Genomic DNA, 24,119 nt, shown 5'->3' with positions numbered 1-24,119 from the left:
TTGACATATCTCAATTTTTTTAATACTTTCTGATTTCCTGGCATTGCTAGATGCTCCAGGCTTCTATGATATTTCCTAATGTAGTGTTAGTCTCAGTCATTTCTCAAAGGATCCCTAACTTCTTGTAAGTAAGAATTGTATTAGAATACAATATCTGAGCAGGGTATGGTGGTGCATGCCAGTAATCCTAGCAACTCAGGAAGCTATGGTAGGAGAATCGAAAGACAGAGACAAGCCTTGGCAACTTAGTGAGACCCTGTCTCAAAAAATAAAGGGGGCTGCAGTAACAAAGGAAAAAAGAAAGAAGAAAGGAAGAAAGAAAGGAGGGAAGGAAGGGAGTGAAAGCATGATCTGGGTTCTAGTTGTACACTTTGCTAATGAGATATCATTTCTTCATTCTCTAAGCTGACAAAGCAAATACACATTTATGTTCATATTAACCCATGTATATAACTGTATGCAATAATATTTCTCTTTGTAACCATCTGTATATATATTAAGTTAAATATAATTTTTTATGATGCATTCCAACTCTATCATATTGTTTATTCTAACCTGTCATTCTTGTTTTCTGTCTACACTACAATAATAAACTTGACCCCCTCCATCTACTATCTACATATTTTTAAAATATTATTATACCTGTAAGCATTATGAGAATTTTTAACTAATATTCCTATGGAATGCAATATTATTAACAAAGATACAGTGCTTATGAGCAGGTCACTTTGCCTTTAGGGTCTATAGCTCCCTTTCATTTCCAAATTTATTTAGGATTGTAACTTATTCACTCACCTGCTTCGGAGAGGTTGTATCAGTACTAGCAATGGAGTTGGATTTACAGTATGCATTCTTTCCTGGGATCTCCTGACGTACATTTTTCTTAAATATGCACACATTTATGATTTACTTTTTGTATTGTAAAATTGCAGGACTTTGAAACAGGCAAAATTGCATATATCTCTGGTGACAGTAACACAAAATTTATTTGTTGCTCTAGAATTACCTGCTCCTGTGGACTTGGGAAATGACTCAGTTGGTAGAGTGTTTACCTCATGTGCCCAAGGCCCGGGGTTTAATCCCCAGCACCCCCCCCACCAAAAAAATTAAAATAGGGAATTACCTGTTTCTTACCTATGCATTCTTCTCTTCTTTCCTACCAAACCCCTGACAATTGCAGATCTTTGTAAAATATTTATTGTTTTTCTTTTTACAAAATATCAGTTACTATAATAAAGTATGAACCTTTATTCAGACTGACTTCTTTCACTACACATTTAAGATTATTCCAGACTGGGTACAGTGGCACACTCCTCTAATCCAAGCTACTTAGGAAGATAAGGCCAGAGGATCATCAGTTCAGGGTCATCCTCAGCAAATTAGTGAGACCTTATCTCAAAAACAAACAAATAAATAAACAAATGTGATACCAGAATCAAGAGAGGAAATTCCCTCAGCCTTTGCATACTTTGCTAGAGAAAAGTTCAGACAAGGTACAGAGGCTTAGCAAAAGGAAGTTTTATTAAGCAAAGTGAGGATAGGAGCAGAAGCAAAAGTATACCCTTGTATAAGGAAATGGCCCCATATTTTCAGTTCTCTAATTTACTTTTAAACACATGTGTAGTTAACTATGCCTCACCTAGTAGGTAATTTATTCCTCCTATTTTTCAGTAACTTACAACCACCATAGTTATATAACTATTTTGGCAATGTGTATGCTCATTACTAAAGTGAAGCTCATTTTATGGGTGCAGAAACAAAACTAGATTGCAAGGAAATATAAGTTATATATAAAAACCAAAGGCAACTATCAGTCACCCAAGTTGGGCAGAACTGACCATATTTTTAGGGCCCAGAGGAGAATTCTTTATAGCATTTATCTATTTTCTTCCTGACATATACAGAGTTTAACAGTCTGGATTCTCTGAAACTATTTTTCTCCTATAGACCAAGGACCATTTGTCCCTTGCAATATAAGAAGTTAGTTGTCAACCTAAAAGGGTAATATTTCCTGCAACTCCTACAGGTTAGCCCTTACTACTTCACTGCTCATATCTTACTGATGCTATACAAATAGGGCTGCAGATGTACCAAAGTAGTAAAGCATCCCTGGGTTCAATTCCTAATACTAAGAAGAAAAAAGAAAGATTTATCCAGGTCTTTTAATTACTATGTATCTATTGTTTCTTTTTATTTGCCAGATAATACTCAATTGTGTGGATGTAACACAGTCTGTTAACCCAATAATTTATTGAAAATCATCTTACTTGTCTCCAGATTGGGGCAATTGTATACGAAATTTCTACAAATATTTATTCTCACTTTTGGTATAGACCTAAGTTCTCAGTTCAATTGGTTAAATATTTAAGAGCACATTTTTCTGGAACATGTAATAGGATTAGTTTTAGATAACTGGGAGGCTACCAAGGTGTCTTACAAACTAGCAGCATCATTTTGCAATTTCACTTGTAACAATTGAGAGTTCTTGCTGCTCCACAGCTTTCTTAGACCATATGTGCTGCTATCACAAAATACCTGAAACCAAGTAATTTATAAAGTACAGATATTTGTTTTCTTGTAGAAGCTGATAAGTCCAAGATCAAGGTGTTGGCAGGATTAATTTCCCATGAGGTTACTTTTCTCTTCATCCAAGATAGCACCTTGAGTACTGTGTCCTTACCTGTTGGAAGGAAAGGTAAAGAAAATAAATAAATAAATAAAAAGGTGCCAAACTCACTCCCTCAAGCTGTTTTTAAAGGCAATCTCATCTATGAGGTCAGAGTCCTCATAATCTATTCACCTCCTACATGTTCCCTCCTGTAGGAGGTGAATAATGTTCTGGGGACTAACTTTCAACATAAATTTTGAAGAAACAACAAACATTCAAATCAAAGCAACATTCTTGCCAGAATTTGTTTTATGAGTTTAGCTATATTAAAGTGTATTCTGATGCCTCATTTTTAAAATTTGCACTTCTATAATCACATATGACTTGAGCATCTTTTTTCATGTGTTCATTTGCTATCTTCCTTCATGTCATGTCTGTTCAGTCATTTAGCCAATTCTAATTGTGTAACTTTTTTCTTATTGTTGAGTCATCACAGCTCTTATATGTTTTGGATACTTGTCTTTTATCAGATTTTTCTTTTTCAAATATTGTTTTTCCAGTATTTTCCTTCTCTTTTCAGTGTCTTTATAGTATAATTTACATAGCAGAATTTTAAAATTCTAATATGGTCCAATTTATCTTTATCCTAGATAATGATTTGTCAATATACTTAAAAAGTCATCTCAAACCCAGAGTACTCAATATGTTTGTCCTGCATTATCTCCTTTAAAGTTTATAGTTTTGGATTTTCCATTTGGATTTATGTTCCACTTTTAATTAATTTTTGTGATTGAAATAATTCTGAATCTAAATTTTTACATAATATCAATCTAATTATTTTGGACCATTTGATGAAAATATTATCCTTTTTCTGTTGATTTCCCTTTGTTCTGTTCATCTTGTCTTTTTGCAAAGCCCAGTTGACTATAATTTTCAGATTTGATTTTGAACTCTATTCTTTCCCTTTGATTTGTGGATCTAATTTTTAATCAATACAAAGCAGTCTTTTTTTTTTTTTTTTTGATAAGTACTGGAGATTGAGCCCAGGGATACCTTTCCACTGAGCTACAATACCAACCCTTTTATTTTATTTTGAGATAGGATATTGCTAAATTACTGATACTGGTTTTCATGATTTTGATACTAGGTGCCCTCCAAAAGTTCATGTGTGAGCTCATACAAGAAAGTTTAGAGGTGAAATGTTTGGGTTATGAGAGTTTTAACCTAATCAATGCATTAATGCCCTGATGTGGATTAATTGGGGGTTAACTGTAGGCAGGTAGGGCATAGCTGGAGCAGGTGAATAACTGGGGGTGTTCCTTTGGGGAACTTATTTTTCCCAGATTGCGTTGGGCTCTTTACTTTTTTGGTGACCTGGTCCAGACCTGCTTTCCACTGCCACAACTTTCTGCCATGATGTTCTGCTTCATCTTGAGCCCAGAGGAATGGAACTGGCCCTCTGTGGAGTGAGACCACTGAAACCATGAGCACAAAGTAAACTTTTTCTCTTCTAAAATGGTTCTTGTCATGTCTTTTGGTCACAGTTGCAAAAAAGCTGATTGAAATGTTAGCCTCAAACTTGTAATCCTATTGCCTAAGACTCTCAAGTAGATGAGATCATAAGCAGGTGCTACACCTGGCTTGATGTCTTGATTCTAGTATTTTTATGCTAAATTAAATTATTGAAGTTAAGTTTATATACCTCCAACTTTTTCTTTTACCTCAATATATTTTGCAAATATTGGTCTTTTATATCCCCATATAAACTTTATTTTTAGTTTCTCAGAATCCACTGATTGTCTTGCCAAAATTTTGATTTACACAGTTGTGAATTTATAGATCAACTTGGGAACAAATGACATCATAAAAATATTGAATCTTGCAATCCTTGAATATGACATAGGTGTCCACTTTCTAAAATCTGTGATTTCTTCCATCAGGTTGGTATTTTTCTACACATAGATACTATACATGTTTTATTCTATATGCCTAAGTGTTTTAGTCAGCTTTCCTTTACGTGACCAAAAAGATCTGACAGGAACAACATAGAGGAGAAAAAGGTTATTTGGTGCTCAAGGTTTCAGAGCTCTCAGTCCCATAGATGGTTACCTCTATAGCTCTGGACTGGAAGTGTGGTAGAACATCATGGCAGAAGGGCCCAGTGGAGGAAAGCAGCTCCAGACATGGCACCAATAAGCAGAGAGAGTGCAGTTCATAAGGAACAAAATATACTTTCCAAAGGCATATCTTCAGTGACCTATTTTTTTCCAGTCAGTCTCTATCTGCCTACAGTTACCACATACTTAATCCACATCAGTAGATTAATAGAATGATTAGGTCAAGACTCTCATAATACAATCATTTCACTTCTGAAAATTCTTTTATTTTCTCACCCATGACTAAAACACTTAGGCATATAGAATAAAACATGTATAGTATCTATGTGTAGAAAAATACCAACCTGATGGAAGAAATCACAGATTTTAGAAAGTGGACACCTATGTCATATTCAAGGATTGCAAGATTCAATATGAGGTATGTGGGATGCCTCATACCTAAACCATAACACTAAGTCTTCCATCTTTGGCTTCTAATCTTAACAATTTTGTTCTAACATTTTAGTTCTAACATAGTCAATGAAATGTAAATTTGAATATTAATTGATCATTGCTGATATACAAAAATAAAATTGTATATGTTAACATTATATTCTATGATGTTATTATAATTGATTATACTGTCTAGGATTTATTTTGTCTATTCTTTGGGAGTAGGGATATTGATTTTTTGCTTGTTTGTTTATTTATTTATTTATTTTTTTGTGGTGCTGAGGATTGAACCCAGGGCCTTGTGCTTGCGAGGCAAGCACCGTACCAACTGAGCTACATCCCCAGCCCCTTGATTTTATTTTTATTTGAGGTATTTATAAACTACGTCTTGTCTAGTTGGGTAGAATTTTTAAAATGTATATTTTCAAAAAATTGCTTTCAGCTTCATTTTTTAATCTTTTATTGTTTTCTGTTTTTTAATTTCATCAATTTGTCTTCTATTATTTTTATTATCTATTCTTTCATTTTTTAGACTAAATTTGCCATTTTATTCTTTAGTTTTATGAGATAAAGTATTAGATTACTGATTTTAGAGTTCATTCTTTTTCAATAAATGCATTTATTTAACATTACACATTTCTCATACTTCACTGCTTTTTCTGCTTTATGCAAATTTCGATGGACTGTATTTTCATTTTCATTTAGCTCAAATTTTTAAGTTTCTTACAAAATGCATTATTCATCATTTGATACTTAGATGTTCAATATTTAATCTTTAAATATTCTGGAATTTCTAGTTTTATTTCCCCTTCTAACTTATAGATGAGTTTTATTGTGATCTAAGAACATATATTCTTTTGTTTCTATTTTTTAAAGTGGTTAAAGTAAATGAACCAATAGGGAATTCCAAAAGTCTGTCCTTCTAAAACAGCAATGAATAAGCTAACAGGAAATATCACAATCAATTTTTCCCCAACTTTCAAATATAACCAAATGTTAATGACACTAAGGGGATGTTCATTCATTTAAAAAAAGTTGACTCTTGGTAAGAGGACTTTGTAGCATTTAATATACTTTATGCTTAAATTATTTTCCACTATTCAGTTAATGATCATAAAAAATAGTTTGCATTTTTGTAAAGTATTCTAAGAAATAATTTGCTACTACTGAAGGGAACAGTACAATGTTATTCTCAAATAATTACTGTTATTTATTTTGTTGTGTCTAATGGCTTCCTCCTAAAGAGTGGATCAAAGGCTTAGATTAATTTTACTTAATTTGGACCTCTCCCAGGGTTGGGGCTCCACCATGTATGAGACTTAGCCAAAAGTTAAAGCTAAATACATGAACTTCTACCAATAGCTGTATTATATAGCTAAATGTCACTATTTTTTATTAATTTCTTATTGATTGGGCCTGCAAATGTTCTATGGGTAACTAAAAGCAGGGTAAAACCTTGGCATGTGTACCTCCATTTTGCATCTGTCTCCTTTGCTCTGAATCAGTCACTCTGGATTCCAATAAACATCTCATGCAGAGTAAAAACTATCCCCCAGGCAATAACAACTTCCTTGCCACCTCTACCTCCCTGACCAATCCTGAGAAAATGATTCACAAAAGCCCTGTTTCACCAACCCTGCCTGACTGTGCATATATCTGGTTCCCTTATCTATATAATCTGGGAGTTCATGCCTATGCTCTGATGACAAAGCTGAAAGTGCTTATCAAATTGTCTTCCCAATATGGTCATACCGATTAAAGTTTCTTTCCTGTTAATCACCATTTACTTTTTTAAAATTAATTAATTTATTTTTAATAATTTTTTACAGACTGCATTTTGATTCATTGTATACAAATGGGGTACATCTTTTCTTTTTTATGATTGTACATGATATAGATGCATACCATTTGTGTAATCATACTTGTATATAGGGTATTGATGTCTGTCTCATTCCACCATCCTTCATACCCCTTCCCCCTCCTCCCTCTCATTTCTCATTACATAATCTAAGATTTCTCCATTCTTCTCTCACCCACCACATCCCCACTCCCATTATGTATCATCATCCACTTATCAGGGAAAACATTGACTTATTTCACTTAGCATGATATTCTTCAATTCCATCCATTTATCTGCAAATACCATAATATTATTCTTTTTTATGACTGAATAATAGTCCATTGTGTATATATAGCACAGTTCCTTTATCCACCACTGCTTTTTGTTTGTGTGACAGTGGCTGGACCTGATTTCTTGAGATCCCCCAGTATTGGACATCTGGCCTAAGTCTTCAGTAATACTCCCTTAGTGTATGAAAATTCGAATTCCTCCACTTTCCCTCCAATACCTTGTCTTCTTTATCATTTCTTTAATTTTGCCTTATTGTAGAAGTATCATAGTGTGATTTGATAGATTGAATTTTCATTTCCCTGATGATTAGTAAAGCTTAGCAGCCTTTTGATATTTATACCGGAAATGCATATACCCCTTTTTTCTATTTTTCTATTGGAACTATATATTTCCTTTTGGTCAGTTTTGAGTCACTGTGACCAAAAGTTCTGAAAAGAACAAATTAGAGGAGGAAAAGCTTATTTTGGCTCACAGTTTCAGAGGTTCAGTCCATACTCAGCTGACTTCATTGTTCTGAGTCTGAGATAAGGCATAACATCATGGCAAAAGGACCTGGCAGAGGGAAGCCATTCAGATTATGGCAAGCAGAGAGAACTCTGCTCACCAGGGCCAAAATATAAAACCAAAAGGCACATCCCCCATGACTTACTTCCTCCTTCCACACTTACCTGCCTATGGTTACTGCCCAGCTAATCCGTATCAATGGATTAATCCACTGTTTAGGTTATACCTCTAAATAATACAGTCATCTCACTTCTGAACATTCTTGCATTATCACGCACATGAAATTTTTGGGGGGACACCTTATATCTAAAACATAATAATTTCCTTATCAGTATATAATAGATTTTAAGACATTCTAGATATTAGTGATTTGTGATATGTATATTGCAGAAATGCAGAAATATTCTTTTACTTTGTGCTTTTTACTTCCTTAAGGTATCATTGAATAAAACAATATTTAAAATTTAAATATTATTAAAATTTCTACTTTAAGGTAGTACACAGTAGGTGGTAAAAGGTCAACACTCTTGCTGCATCAAATGTATAAAATAAATAAAGTAACTCTTTTATGTTTTAAAAAGGACAGAGGTCTGTAGAAGCTATGTGGATGAAATGAGCAAAAATTCCAGACAGGGGAGAGAATAATTCTGAAGTGAGTATAAAATTGTGTCCCAAATCTTCCACCTTTCATCTTCCCTCTGAGGAAAATTCCTATTTTTCAGCATAAGCTGAGAATCAGGCTTGGATCACAATTAGTTTTTATACTTTTTTTGTAAAATAAGCACTTATTAACTTAAAAATAACCCATGTCTTAGAAACTAGTGATCTTTAAAAAAATTTACTTTTAAAGTATTTTTCTCTAAATAAATATTAAAGTGCAATATATAATATACCTTCACAAGGATAGCAAAATTATCCAGATGAATAATTGTACCATGGTAGTTTGAGTAGACATGTAAATTACACTATTATAGGACTATGGATATTAGATTACACTTATACATTTATTTAATAAATTACATTTCGTACTAGGTTTTGTTTGAAATAAAAAAATATGGGACCAAGTGGTCTCAGGTTTATTGTATCTTTCATAATATATGCACATTTAAAAAATTAGAATATTTAATTAAAATTTGTGTAAAAGATCATTAAAAATATTCTAAACAAATATCTAAAAGCATAACATCTTTGTAGAAAATCTTATTTGTAAAAAAAAAGAATATCTCCTGCTTCTTAATCGATGTTTATTTCTATTTAACATAAAAAATAAAACCCACTTTTTTAATCCAATTAGAATTATATTTTTGGTTTTCACATTGCATTTGGATTTTATTAAGTAGTTTCTTAATAGTCAGAATTTTAATTAATTAAGTAACATATTTCAAAGGCATTAGGAGTGTCATGAATATACATGAAGATCAAAGTGTATCATTTTATTGTTTTTTGAAATAAAAATGACACTTGTAAGTATATCAACTTTATCCATCTAAGTAATATCATTTTGCTCCTTGCTTGAATTTAACCCAAGGCCTTGCACATGCTAGGCAAGTGCTCTACCACAACTATATACATAAACTGACTACATTCATTTGTATAAGTAGCAAGTATAAATACATACATAATACAAAGCACTCTACCATTAAGCACTGCTGTGAGTGATAATATTAGCAACAGAAAAACTTGTAATTTTTTTTCTTTCAGGTTAACTTTGATTTGATGCCATATAAAGCAGTAAGCCTTTCATATACTAGGGTCATTTTTTTTAGTTTTCAGTTAGTGCTGATTAGTTGCAAATATCTTCTTTGTTCCCACTTGCCTCAAAATTATAGAATGTCAGTGGTAAGCAGTTATTCTTCAAAAAACATTTTAATATATATTTTAAAATTGATACACAGTAATTATATATATTTATAAAGCACAGGGTGACATTTGAATACACTGATGATGTGTAATAATCAAATCAGGGTACTTGATCTGTCACTACAGATATATGTCACTTCTTTGTATTAGAAATCTTCACAATACATAGAAACACTTCATTGAAGAGAACACAGAAGTTTTGTTGAGAATTCAAAGCATATGAAACTCATTTAAGAGAGACCAAGATATGACATGAAAAAGTTTTACATCTCTTCTACTAGAACGAATTTACAGAGGATCATAGAAAGATAACATGAAAGCTCTCCAGAATAACAACAATTTTTTTTCATCCAAGTCAATAGTTAAGAAAGTATATGGGAACTGAGTTGCTGGGATTACAGGCATGTGCCACCACACCTGGCAGAAAACATAATTTCTTATAACACTGCTACAACCCATAAATAATTGAATTCAATCACACATAAAATATTTTACAAGTTCTATTTACTGTTGGAACCATTTCTAACCTAAGATTTGTTTTATAAACACTTGTTATAAGTTACCCAAACCCTTACATAATTTTGCGTTTTATCTTTTTTTTTTTTTTTTTTTAAATTTGAGGATCACAGTAATCTTTGCAACAGAAAATGTATCCTTTGGAAAAGAACTGTCCATGAGCTTCATTTTAGCCTACTTTGGGGGCCATCCTAACATGGACAAGTGTAGGGGTCTAAGCTCCCCTGCTCTTCTCGACCAGTGACAAGGGAAGGGGACACGCCCCAACAAGGCCAGAACAGGATAGGTAGGGCCGACTGACCACCGGCTCCCAGCCCCCCAGGCGGAGGACAATCAGACACCTCAGGGAGACCAGTCACAGCAGGAACTCATTTATTGAGGAAATCACACAGCTTTTATGTAGGGTAGAGGCTAGGCGGGAACCAATCAGCTTAAAGGTCAGCAAGGCATGGGGGTTCACGCAGGTGAGAGTCCCATAGGACTATATGGCAAGCAGGAGCTGATCACGTTCCCAGAACTGTTGTTAACTAATCCCTGATGGTGGTCCTATTTATCGTCATTAGCTTTGAAACCGCCTTTGAGGCCTTGATCTTGCTCACTCACCAGGGAGTAAGGAGTCAGCCTGAGTTAGCTAACGTGTCATTAGTCCCAACATTTCCCCCTTTTTTGTTTTATATTAAGGGTGTGTCTGTCTTAGGTTGTCTCTGGAAGGGTCTAACCCATCATGGAACATCACCCTAGCACTTTGGTGGTCCGCCTTACTCGAAGGTGTGCCTGTCTTAGGTTGTCTTCCTCTGAGGATATTACCCGTCATTGACTACCACCTTAGCACTTCAGGTGGGCCCATCAGGAGGAGCAGGGCTTAAGGGAGAGACACTTAGGCCCCAGTGTCTTGAGATGAGTGATCCATGATCCTATAGGGCTCCCAATCATATGAAGGGTGGTATAATGCTGTCCGAACACCATGAGCTGCACAGACTTAGCCTAGCTTTTCAGGAAATGGATAAGCTTACTGATTATGCAAGGCCCAAAGGTGAACACAAGGATAATGGTGATTAGCAGTCCCCTAAGCAGGAGGAGATAGGGGAGCCACCCGTGTAACCCAGTCCAGAGGAAATTAGAGTGGAGCTCGCTCCTACGATGTTCCAGTTCTTCTTGTAGGTTTTTGATTTTATCTTGTACAATACCAGAGTGGTTGGCGTAGAAATAGCACTCTTCACCAAGGAACAGGCAAAGCCCTCCTTCCTTCACTGTTAGTAGATCCAAACCATGACAATTTTGCAGGATGACAGCGGCCAAGGAATCAAGTTGAGCCTGTAGATCTAAGATGGTAGAGCTGCAAAGTGCAGTGTTAGGAGCTCTGTGTAGCTCTCAAGGAAGTCCACTGTCCAAAGTCATGAGGTCAGAGACCCCAATCTCAATCACTGTTGTCTCATTTTTGCTACTGCGCATTACACTCTTTCTTAAATGTCATTTTAAGCAGTTTACATATATTGACTCCTGAGTCTATATGAACATTAGTTAACACAATTTAACATTATATCTAAAACATGAATTAAAGAAAGGCTGAGAGAACTTTTAAGTTTCCTTTTGTGTGGCAAAGTGGTAAAATGCTTTCATGCTTAACCTTTAAACAAATCAGGCTGTCAATAACTTTTAGAAATACATTTAACAAATTTTACATATACCCTATTGATGACAGGTCCCATATAGAATATTAAATGATAGGTTTACCATTACAGACCAGTTTAATTTGGAGACTAGCAGCTTGATAAATTTTCTGCTTTAAAGGCTTGTATACTTGGAAAATATGAACACATTTAATATACAAAGAATAATGTTTTTAAGTTTGTTACTCCATGGAATAACTTTGTAAATTAATCATATGTCTCTAACAAACATGTTTGAGTAATCCCATACATGTCAACTCTAGTTCACTTGTCTTATTGTTAAAAAAACCAAGATATCAGACAAGTGTAAAATAAGATGTCAGACAAGTGTAAACAGTATTTGCCATCTCTTTCCTCTTGAAGAAAAGTCCTAGAAAAATTGATGTTAGGCATTTTATAAACATCAGCATTTTATTAGTTTGACCACCTAGAGACTTGTAAGTTAATTTTAAGCACATTTTACTTCTATTAGTTTACCCAATTTAAATTGAACCTTTTTAAATCATGTGAATTAAACATATTTGGATCCATTTTTAAATTTTAATTTTAGGAGCGTTCAATTTTGATACAGACAAAACATGACATCAGACAGCACGACATACAAATAACACAAAATCATAGGCCTTGTAACTTTATAGGTGAATCTGCATTGCAATGTAACAGATGTTCAAAAAATCTAGTTGAATAAAAAAATAGAACTGATCAAAAAAGTCATGAGCTCAAAAAAAATGTAGAATTCAAAAAAAACAAGAGTGGCTGGAAAAATGATACGGCCATTAATTACTTTAGTAAAGCACCATAAAATTTACTTTTGCTGGAGTTTAGATCAGACACTTTTTACCATTTTTTTTTTCCCTTGGGTTTGAGACGGTCTCCTACTGAGCCTTCAGGCTTTCTCTATTTACATTTCAATGTAAGCCTTGACTGAGATCTGGATCTGAAAGGGGCTAAAATATTCTAGCAGAAACTTAATGTCTAGGGCATTTTAACCCTTTTTCCTGGTTCAATTCAGGTTTGGACACAGAAAATTGTGAAATAATTATCTCCCACTACTTGTGGGAAATGGGGCTACTATATCATACTCCTTACTAGGACATGCCACTGATGGTTGGGCTGTTTACTCCCTCCACACCGGCATATGTGAGACCTAGTGGTAGGAGGACTATGTGGGCTGGGCCAGGGAATGTAAGCAGAAACAGCTGAGTTGAAGTTAGAGGAGGAGGAGGGATTTTAGAATACTTGCTGTAAACATACCTCAAGAGGATGTGCTCTTGGGTGAATTGTATTTTTCTGGTTGATGGTATTTGAGGTTCCTGGTGGCCACCCAGATAGGATTCGTTCTCCAATTGGGAATACACATCCAAAACCTCTGCCAGCAGTTATTAGTGGATCAGGACCACGCCAGCATCCAGTTAATGGATCTTTCCATTGAACTTCAACTTTCAGGTAAGGCACCTGATTGGCCCAGTGTTGTTGGAAGGCAGTTACAGGTTGATTTTTTGAGAAATTTAAAATATTTAATGTGAGTATTGCTATTCTTAATTGATCATGGGGGTTATTTTCCCCTTTTTGTTTTATTAGTTGATTTTTTAAAGTTTTATTATGTCTTTCAATTATGGCTTGTCCTTTTGGATCATATGGGATTCCTGTAGTGTGTTTAATATGCCAATTGTTGAAAAATTCTTGTAATGATTTACTTGTAAAACAGGGTGCATTATCCATTTTGATTTGTTGAGGCAAGCCTAAAATGGCAAAAGATTGTAAGAAATGGCTTTCAGCATGCTTGGCCTTTTCACCAGAGTAAGCAGTGGCCCAGCAGGCATGGGAGTAAGTATCAATAGACATGAATATATATTTTAATTTTCCAAATGGTGCATAATGAGTTACATCAGTTTGCCAGATAATGTTAAGTTGTAAACCTCTGTGGTTTACCCTGGGGGGATTGGAGAGGTGGAACCTGTAAGAAAGGTAGGCAAGATTTGCAGGTTCTTAAAATTGTTTTTAAATCCTTTACAGGACCAAAGGAAACTTATTATGTAACCCTCTCCAATTTAAATGGGTCAGGTCATGAAGGCCTTGGGCTAGTTGTAAGTCCTGTTGAGGTTGGGCCATAGCTATTGAGGTCCCTGATGTGACTAACTGGTCAGCCACAGAATTGCCTTTTGCAAGGGAGCCGGGTAGAATTTGATGTCCTCTTAGATGATGTAAGAATATGGGTTCAGCATGCTCCTTTACAAGGACTGTACCTGGATCATCAAGGGGGTAATAGGATTTTTATCTAACTTGATATATGAGGAGACCAATGTGGGTAGCAGGTTTACCACATATAGGCTATCTGAGAAAAAATTCATGGGTTCTTGTACTTGAGTTAGGGCCACAGCAATTGCATATAACTCCTTAAATTGTGCTGACCCGATAACTGGTTCAAAATGGGTAATTACTTCCTGTTTCACTAATCTGGGAGAGGAGGGGTAAATTACAACAGCAGATCCCTCTTTTCCTCCATCTGTGAATACATTTACAGCTTTAGGGAAGGGTTTAGTGGAAAAAAGTATAAGGGGTGCCCATTTCAGTTTTGAAAATGAGGACACCCATTTGGTTGACCCATAATGGCAATCAGTCTTCCCTAAGAAACCCTCCAATGCACAGAACACTCTATTGTTATTCCTTTGAACCCATGCAAAATCCGACAGACAATAGGGCACTGTCAAAACATTAGGCTCTTTTCCATAGTGCCTAAGGGCAGTATCTCTGCCTTTAATTATAAGGTCAGCCAATTGGTCAAGGTGAGCATAGACCCTAGGAACCCCCCCCCCATGACTGTGTGTATCCATTGAAGGGGCTCTCCCCGCTGAGTTATGGCTGCGGTGGACAACTGAGAACCTGGGAGAATCCAGAGGCTAAGGGGGTCTTCAGGCCAGTATTGAGACAACCAGGTAGAGTTAAGGGCTACTTGTATTTTGAGGGGTATATGTTGATGGTCTTGAGTTAGGGTAACAATGTTTGTAGGATCTTTGTCCCGTACCAGGTCAAAGAGAAGGAAGATATCCTCCATAGAGATAGGAAGCCATGGTCTCAAACAATTAAGTTCCTCTAATAATTTTTATAAATCAACCAAGGAATAGGAGGATTGTAGGAGTAATTGAGGTTTAAGGGGACAAACAGAATCCAATTTAAGCTCAGTTCCCAGTATCTTGAAGGGAGGGACAGTTATCATTAGATAAATGTAGTCCTCCTTTCTCCAATATCTTGAAGGGAGGGACAGTTATCATTAGATACATGTAGTCCTCCTTTCTCCAGAAGGCCTTGGAGTTCTTTGTATGCTGAGCTTAGTTGTAGGGCATTAGTAGCTCCTATAATAATGTCATCCATGTAAATATACAAAGTAATTTGTGGCCTTTTTCATAGGGGTTGAAGGAGCTCAGAAACAAAATGTTGACAAAATGCAGGGCTATTAGCCATGTCTTGGGGTAGAACCACCCATTCATAATGTTCATCTGGTCCTTGGTAATTGGTAGAGGGCACTGAGAAAGCAAACTTCTCACAATCGTCTGGGTGGAGTGGTATTGAGAAGAAACAATCTTTGATATCAAAAACAAGAAGTAAGAGATCTCTTGGGATAGAGGGGATCCAGGGAAGACCCCTTAAAGGGGTTCCCACTAGAACCATACAACTATTAATTTTCCTGAGATCCTGAAGCATCCTCCATTTTCCTGATGTTTTTTGGATGACAAAAACTGGACTATTCCAGGGGCTTAGAGATGGTCTGATATGACCTAAGGTTAGTTGTTCTTGTACAATATTTCTTAAATGTTGAAGCTTATTTTGGGGTAATGGCCACTGTTCCACCCATATTGGGGGACCTGGGAGCCACTGGATGGCTGGCATTATTGGAACAGTGGCCCTTAGGATTGGGGGGTGAGATTTTACCCGGGGAGCTGGGACCTTCTGCCTAGATGCCTCAAAAAGAGGGTCTCCTCTGTAATTCCTTAAAGGGCCAGATAGATTAAATTGTTGTTCATATTCCTCTTGCTCAAGGAGGTCGTCATACATTGCCTTGTGATCAGTTGTTATATAGACCTCTGCTTCCCCTAAGATATCCTGTCCTAGTAAATTTGCAGTAAGACCTGAGGCCACGAGGGGGTGCATGTCTCCCTGGGCACTGTCCACATCCCGCCATTTGAGCCAACTTTGGTCTCTTCTGATTTAGTATTACCTCCTACCCCAAGCAACTGGGGACCAGGAATCAACCTCCATTGAGGTTGAACTTCCTCCTTTCTTAACACAGTCCTATCTGCTCCAGTGTTGATGAGACAGCGGAATTTCTTTCCTGCTATAAAAATGTCCATTTATGGCCTGACCTCGGGGACAATGGGAACAGTCCAATGTGCCTTAGGGGGGCTATCGGGGGAGAAACATCCTTTGTGTGAGGGGGCTGGAGGGTGCCCCCTGATTAGTTTAAAGGTTTCCCCTCAATGTTGAATTTAGATTTGCAATCCTTCTGCCAATGGAATACCTTTCTACATCTTGGGCAAGGCGTTTTGGGGGTGGCCGGCCTTTGAGCTGAACCTGTAGAGTGTCCGGGTGGAGCCTCAGAACACAATGGACCAGTGGGGCAATCCCTCTTGAAGTGGCCTGGTGGCCTGCAGCCATAACATACTCCTTTGCCCTTAGCCGGGACTGGTGACAAGGCTGCCATGAGACCCTCAGTAAGTGAGGCAGTGTGGGCCTGTAGGGCTGCAACCAAGGATTGAGACTGATGCACTTGTGTGCCAATATCTTTGGTAGCCACAATCCACCTTCCCATGGAGCGATCTTTCATCCCTGCACAGGCCAATTTATGATCAGTAGTCAATTCCTTCCCAAACTAACATTTTAACAAATTGATCTCTTAGGGGCCTCGGAGAAAATTTTCTCTGAAGGCTTCTTTCTACCCTTTCAATGAAGGTTGCTAGGTCCTCAGTTGTCTTCTGGGTAATCTTGGTGATGGGGGATTCCGAGGGGCCCTCCTCTAGCTTTTTCCATGCCACTAACCCTAGGGTTCTTACTTGTTCTTGATATAGGGCCGGAATGGCAACCTGTAAGAGACCAGTAGAGAATTGGTCACTGGATCCCGAGAGCATCCCATAAGTAACCAGGATGGGAGGGTTAGCGGCCTGGTTCCGTTCAGCCTGAGCATGACATTCTTCATTAAAAAATGCACACCACTTTAGATATAAAGGACCAGGAAAGACAGCTTTATTTAGGTTCTTCCAATCCTGAGTGGTGCACCGCTGGTGGGCGAGGCCCTGGAGGATGGTTTAGCCCAAGGGGAATTGGGCCCATCCTCTGAAACAGCTTTCTTTAGTTCCTTTAAATCTTGAGCCTCCCATGGGTACCATATAGCAGACCAGTTACCCCCTGGGTTAGCATTTACCGGGAAGGCCATACAGGGATGGGGGAGGTTAGAGTCAGTGAGTTCTCTCCCAGTACCATAAAATGGCCTCCGGGAAGATTTCCTGTCATCCAGGCAAGATGGCAGCAATGAGCCTCCCGGGGAGGAAGTGGGCCCTAGCTATGTGTAGAGGCTGGCTGCCCTCATGGTTCCTCAACCTCAGGAGGAGTGGACAGAGATGGACTGGGCTCCTCATTAAAGGTATCCCAACGTTGTTTACTACGTGGCAAGTTTCTGGAAGGAGATGCAATGGGAGGAGCCGACAGTTCTTTAGGTGGCAGCTCTTTGGGGAGAAACTTGGAGTCCCCTTTGGGAGGTCCTGGAGAGAAGCAGGCCTTAAGGGCAGATAATGTGGGGCAGACTCCCAATGGGGGACCCTCCCCTAAATTGATTTCCCTCTTCCTAACAAGTTGTTCTACACGGTCCCATGTGGACCAGTCAAAAAGATTAGCGGCAGGAAGCCAAGGGGCCACCCAAGTAAAGGTGTTCCAGGCTTTTTCTGCCTGTGTATCAGACAACTCAAGGCCCCTACTCTTCAGCATGAGTCTAAGAGCTGAGAGCGCAGGGTCACCATGTGTGGTGTGTGTTTGCCCCATCTTTTCATGGATGCCCTTACCTTGGAACTCGCTTGGCCCGATCTGCCAATACTTTCAGTTTTGAAGCTGCCTCTTCGCTTTGGCTGCAGATCAGCCTTGAGTGGCCCCATGTTTGGGCGCCAGATGTCGGGGTCTTAAGCCCCCTTGCTCTTCTCGACCAGCGACAAGGGAAGGGGACACGCCCCAACAAGGCCAGACAGGGATAGGTAGAGCCGACTGACCGCCCGCTCCCAGCCCTTCGGGCGGAGGTTAATCAGACACATCAGGGAGACCAGTCACAGCAGGAACTCGTTTATTGAGGCAGTCACACAGCTTTTATGTAGGGTGGAGGCTAGGTGGGAACCACTCAGCTTAAAGTCAGCAAGGCAGGGGAGTTCACACAGGTGAGAGTCCCATAGGACTATATGGCAAGCACGAGCTGATCATGTTTGCAGAACTGTTGTTAACCAATCCCTGATGGTGGTCCGATTTATCGTCATTAGTTTTGAAACTGCCTTTGAGGCCTTGATCTTGCTCACTCGCCAGGGAGTAAGGAGTCAGCCTGAGTTAGTTCACATGTCATTAGTCCCAACAGACAAGGGTAAGAGGCAAAGTCTTACTCCAGTTGAGTCAGGCCTTTTCACAAATCTTAGAAAATATTTTTACATTTGAAACTTATCCTTGCCCCTATTAAGATCTTTTTTGTTTTTGTTTTTTGGTGGTGCTGGAGATTGAACCCAGGGCCTTGTCCATGCTAGGCAAGCACTCAACCAACTGAGCTATATCCCCATCCCCATCCTTGCCCCTATTATGGAAAAATAGTTTTTATATATAGTTTCCTGAGTCTATCTGAAGATCAGTTAATTTAATAACATCACATCTCAAACTGAATCAAAGACAAAGTCTAAGAAACTTTTAAGTTTCTTTCTTTGTAGGAAAACATACCAATATATTTTCATGTTGTACATTGCCAAACTTTAAATCAATCAGACTCTCATTATCTTTCCAAACAAATTTAAATTCCCACCACAGTGTAAAGAATAATGTAATTATCCATAAACTTATTGATAACAGATTGCTTTTATTCACCTGCAAAATATTAAATGACATAAATCACCATTTAATTTTATCTTTTAAGAATAAATTAAATATTAAAAAATTAAAACGTTCTTTTTTACAGGTATACTCCCTAGATGATCAATGCTCAATTATTTTAATTATTGGAATGTCACATTTTAGAATGCCAAGAATTTGGGCTATTTATCTTCGTTAAAAAAATGACTATCATAATACCAATAAAAGCATGTGAGCAAAAACAAGAAAAACTCTGTGCCCCAAAACAATTTTACCTTGGATGAGACCAGCTTGGTAAACTGTTTTCCTAAGCTTTGTATTTTCTAATACTTGTAAACTTGGGGAACTAAATACATTTAACATACAAAGAGGCCAGTAATGGAATTATAATCACACAGAAATCATATATACATATATTATGTACTACATATATATTTATATTATATATACATATATACTTTTATATGCCTATTCAAAATGAATAGATTTATTAAATGCCGTGAAAAACTTAATATATTACAACCAGATCACCCACTTTATTGATAAGAAAGATATTCACTAGGAAACTTGGCACTGATTTCACCTGCTCTGTAATGTACCATCCAGGAACATCTGAAATGCTGATAGGTAGGTAGACAGGCCACAGGGGGCCTGTGGGGTAGGATTTTCATCACTGTCAGAGGGGTCTTAGAGAAGGATAGGGCAGCCCAGGCCCAAGAACAACCTGAGCAAAAACTTCATCTTATTAAAAGGGAGTAAGGCAGGGGAAGGCAAGAGATGAAATCAAGAGGTCCACAGAGGCCAATCACACAGGGCCTTTTCTCCAAACTCTTGTGGTTGTTAGGCTTTTTCCAGGTACAGTAGGGAGTCATTTATTGAACAAGAAAAGATCATTGTCACTTGATGGCTAGTGTCAGGAAGGGGAGGATTGCGCTACTCCTGGTCAACCTTTAAGTTCTTGTCCCCTCTGTCCCTGAGACTTGAAGCTCTCATTTAGCATGTGCTGTCCTTGAAACTTACAGGCATGGAAGGAAGAGGGAGTATCCAAAGATCAGGGCTCAGAGGGAGAAGTGGTCCCTGCTCCCCTCAGGTCTCCAACTCATCAACTCCAGGCTGAATATAATTGTCCTCAATGAAACCATCATGGTCCTCATCTTCACCCACCTCAGGGAAGTTCCCATTCCTGTTCTGGGCAGTGGGCCGTGTCTGTAGCTGGCCCTGTAGCAGTGGCGGCAAAGGTGGAATTTGACAGTGAGTGCAAGGAGCACAGAGAAGACTACAGCACCCAGCCCAACCCCTACCCTACCAGCACAGGCCACGCCCAGCCCACAGTGCCCAGTCCAGAAGCCAGTCGCTGATACTGTCGGGAGCTCTGAGGGTCCCACCTGGGTTGGTTTTCCTCACTCATGGAAGGGTCTGATGATATCAGTGATCCTCGACCTCTTCCTATGCCTCTGTCCTAGGAAGGGACAGCTAGGGCTGGGTGGCAACTGCAGGTAGAGCACACGGAGGAGTCCCTAGACAGAGTAGGCTGGCTATGGAAGTACCTGGGGAGGCGTCAAATGGGGCGGAAGCAGCAGGGCAGGGAAGGAGAGGTTAAGGGAGGGCTGGGTAGCGCTGGGCAGCAAGCAGAACCTCTCACAGGGTGGACTCATCTTCCCAAGTTGTCACAGGGGCAGGCTCACCCAACCCCCAATGCTGGGGGTTTGATATAGCTGGAATCCAGAGGAATGTCCAGAAGGCCCTTGTAGAGAAGCAGAACTCAGCAGGCAGCTACATATATATTTTATTTTTGAAGCAAAATTTAAAATTCTTGACTTCATAGAGTAACTTATAATTATGTAATTCAGTGTTTAATAAATTTAAATAGATGAATAGCACTGACAAAATACAAATAATAAGTTTAGAGTTCTCATAAGATGAGAAAACAATGCTAATTACCATGAATAGTATTTATCCCCTGACATATAAGTGCATCTAATATCAATAACAGAACATTTTATATAGGAGGGAACTTACCAGTTACCTTGCATGTGTTCAACCTATGTATCTTCAACTTTACAAACTCTTGTATAACATTTAGATAAATCTCATGGGCACATCATATCTAGCCCTCAGATATATACTCATCTCGAGTCACAAAAATATAGGGTGTTGGTTATTGATTTAATTAAAGTTAAAAAGCAATCATTCAAAAAATTTTAAAATATTTAGGTACTTAAACATACACTTATTCTGTTAAGATTGTATTTCCCTAAGTAATAAAAACCTTACAGACACAAGAAGTTATCTTGACTAAACCAAAAATATTTCTTCTTTAAGCCAGTTGTTTGTTAATGTTACTAAGAAAATGTTATTCTAGGAAAATCTTGTTACTTTAAACATAGAGAATTAGATTCTGTAGATTCTGGTTTTATATCAGTACATTAAATTGTGACCTTGGAAATAAACTTTTAACCATAGCAAACATAATCACAGACAAATTTTCTAAGATTTATCTTCCTTACCATTCAGGGACTTAGACACTCTACAACTTATTTATACCCATAGGTTTGTCATTTCTTTCATCAAAAGACTTTAGGACAAAAATCTTACTTTATGATACAAAATTCTTTCTCATCCAAAATTATCCCCTTTGTTTTTCAACTTTACTTTCCAAAACATACACACATACCTGTAAATTTCTTCTATCTTTCTCCCAATTGCTGATTCTTTTTCCTCTTACTTTTATATTATGAAACAATCCTTATAATATATTCCTGAATATAAAAAAACTGCTCCCTTTTCAATAAAATAAAATACTTCATGCTTTTTACATCTTTTAAATTAAGGTAGTCTAAATTATTGGTATTATTAACATGTATTACATATGTTAATATAGTTCAACTCTTAGAAACCTCACTTTTAGTGATCTGGAGACAAAACAAACTCAAATTGTTTTCCCCACATTCCAATAATTAATATAAACTATATACACATATAAATGTATATAAAAACATAAACATATATATATATATATACATGTGTACATGTGTACATGTGTGTGTGTGTGTGTGCATATATATATATATATGTGTGTGCATGTGTGTGTGTAAAGAAAGTGTCTCATGAGACAATGAAAGGGAGAGAGAGAGAGACAGGGTTAATGTTTTAAAAAATTGCTGAGGAAGATCCAAGATGGCGGACTAGAGGGTGACTGCATCGCCCGTTGCTCCAGAACTCAGGATTCAAGAAAGGGAGGTACTGAGAGACTAGGACCAACATAGAGCCATGGGGTGAGTCTCTCCCACCGGGTGAAGCTTGGCCCAGGCGGCAGGCCCGGACAGGGGGCAGCTTCTCAGAGCAGGGCAGGGCAGCGAGAGTTTTCCCCAAGCAGCCCTTGTTCTCTCTGGTGGCAGGCGCAATCCACAGCCAGCTTCTTGGAGCAGACCTGCCCAGTGAGAGCTTTTCTGCACAGAGCCAACCCCAAGCCCCGGACCCAGCGGTGACCCTGGCCCACAGGCGGCTTCTGGGACCAGGACAGGGCAGCGAGACTTCCCCAAGCAGCCCTGCTCCTTCTGTCGGCAGGTGGGGTCCACAGCCAGCTTCTTGGAGCAGGCCTGCCCAGTGAGAGCTTTACCGCACCGAGACAACCCCAACCCTGAACTCAGCAGCGGGTCCTGGCCCGCAGTCATCTTCTCAGACCAAGGCAAGACAGGGAGAGGCTTTCTCCGAGCAGCCTGGCTCCCTCAGGTGGGGGCAGGCCTTGTCTATAGCCAGCTTCTAGGAGCAGGACCGTCCAGTGAGAGGATTTCCATGCAGAACCAGTCCCCAGTCCTGGACCCAGTGGCCGGCTAGGGACAGCTGTCTTTGGAAGCACTGCATTATCAAGTTCCTCCAAGACTTCAGGCTACTGAAGGCTGGGAGGTGATATACTGGAAATCTACAGGGATACTATAAGCCAATAGAGGAAATCTGCAATATCTCAGAGTCCCACTGATATCTGACCAATATAAGAAAACAAGGGAAGAAAATGTCCCAAACAAACCTAGATACTGTATCAATAAAACCCAATGACAGCACAGCAGAAGAAATGACAGAAAGGGAGTTCAGAATGTACATAATTAAAACAATCAGAGAAGCAAACGAGGAGATGAAAGAGCAAATGCAGGCATTGAAGGAAGAGATGAAAGAGCAAATGCAGGCATTAAATGATCATACCAATCAACAGTTAAAAGAGCAAATATGGGAAGCAAAAGATCATTTCAATAAAGAGAGATACTGGAAAAAAACAAACAAACAAACAAACAAAAATCCTTGAAATGAAGGAAACAATAAACCAAGTTAAAAATTCCATAGAAAGCATAACCAATAGGATAGAACACCTGGAAGACAGAACCTCAGACATTGAAGACAAACTATTTAATCTTGAAAACAAAATTGACCAAACAGAGAAGATGGTAAGAAATCATGAACAGAATCTACAAGAATTATGGGATATCATGAAAAGGCCAAATTTAAGAATTATTGGGATTGAGGAAGGCTTAGAGAAACAAACCAAAGGAATGAACAATCTATTCAATGAAATAATAACAGAAAATTTCCCAAATCTGAAGAATGAAATGGAAAACCAAGTACAAGAGGCTTATAGGACTCCAAATATACAAAATTACAACAGACCCACACCAAGGCACATTATTATGAAAATACATAACATACAAAATAAAGACAAAATTTAAAGGCTGCGAGAGAAAAGAATCAAATTACATTCAGGGGGAAACCAATAAGGATATCAGCAAATTTTTCAATCCAGACCCTAAAAGCTAGAAGGGCCTGGAACAACATTTTTCAAGCTCTGAAAGAAAATGGATGCCAACCAAGAATCTTATACCCAGCAAAACTTACCTTCAAATTTGACGATGAAATAAAATCATTCCATGATAAAAAAAAGCTAAAAGAATTTACAGAAAGAAAGCCAGCATTACAGAACATTCTTAGCAAAATATTCCATGAGGAAGAGATGAAAAACAATGATGCAAATCAGCAACGGGAGGCGCTAGCCTAAAGCAATAGCCAAATAAAGGAGAAACCAAATTATGTCAAAAAACAAAAATGAGTCAAATGACTGGGAATACAAATCATATCACAATAATAACCCTGAATGTTAATGGCCTGAACTCATCAATCAAAAGACATAGACTGGCAGATTGAATTAGAAA

At 38.0% G+C, this 24,119-nt stretch overlaps 1 pseudogene; it reads right to left on the bottom strand.

The window, feature by feature from the left end:
- Positions 1-19,979: 19,979 nt before the first annotated feature.
- LOC124971540 (type III endosome membrane protein TEMP-like) lies at positions 19,980-22,595 on the bottom strand (annotated as a pseudogene).
- Positions 22,596-24,119: the final 1,524 nt, after the last annotated feature.

This window comes from Sciurus carolinensis, chromosome X, assembly GCF_902686445.1.
Source record: "Sciurus carolinensis chromosome X, mSciCar1.2, whole genome shotgun sequence".
NCBI classification, from domain to species: Eukaryota; Metazoa; Chordata; class Mammalia; order Rodentia; family Sciuridae; genus Sciurus; species Sciurus carolinensis.
Note: the sequence above shows the minus strand (reverse complement) of the source record. Positions and strands in the feature narration are given on the sequence as shown.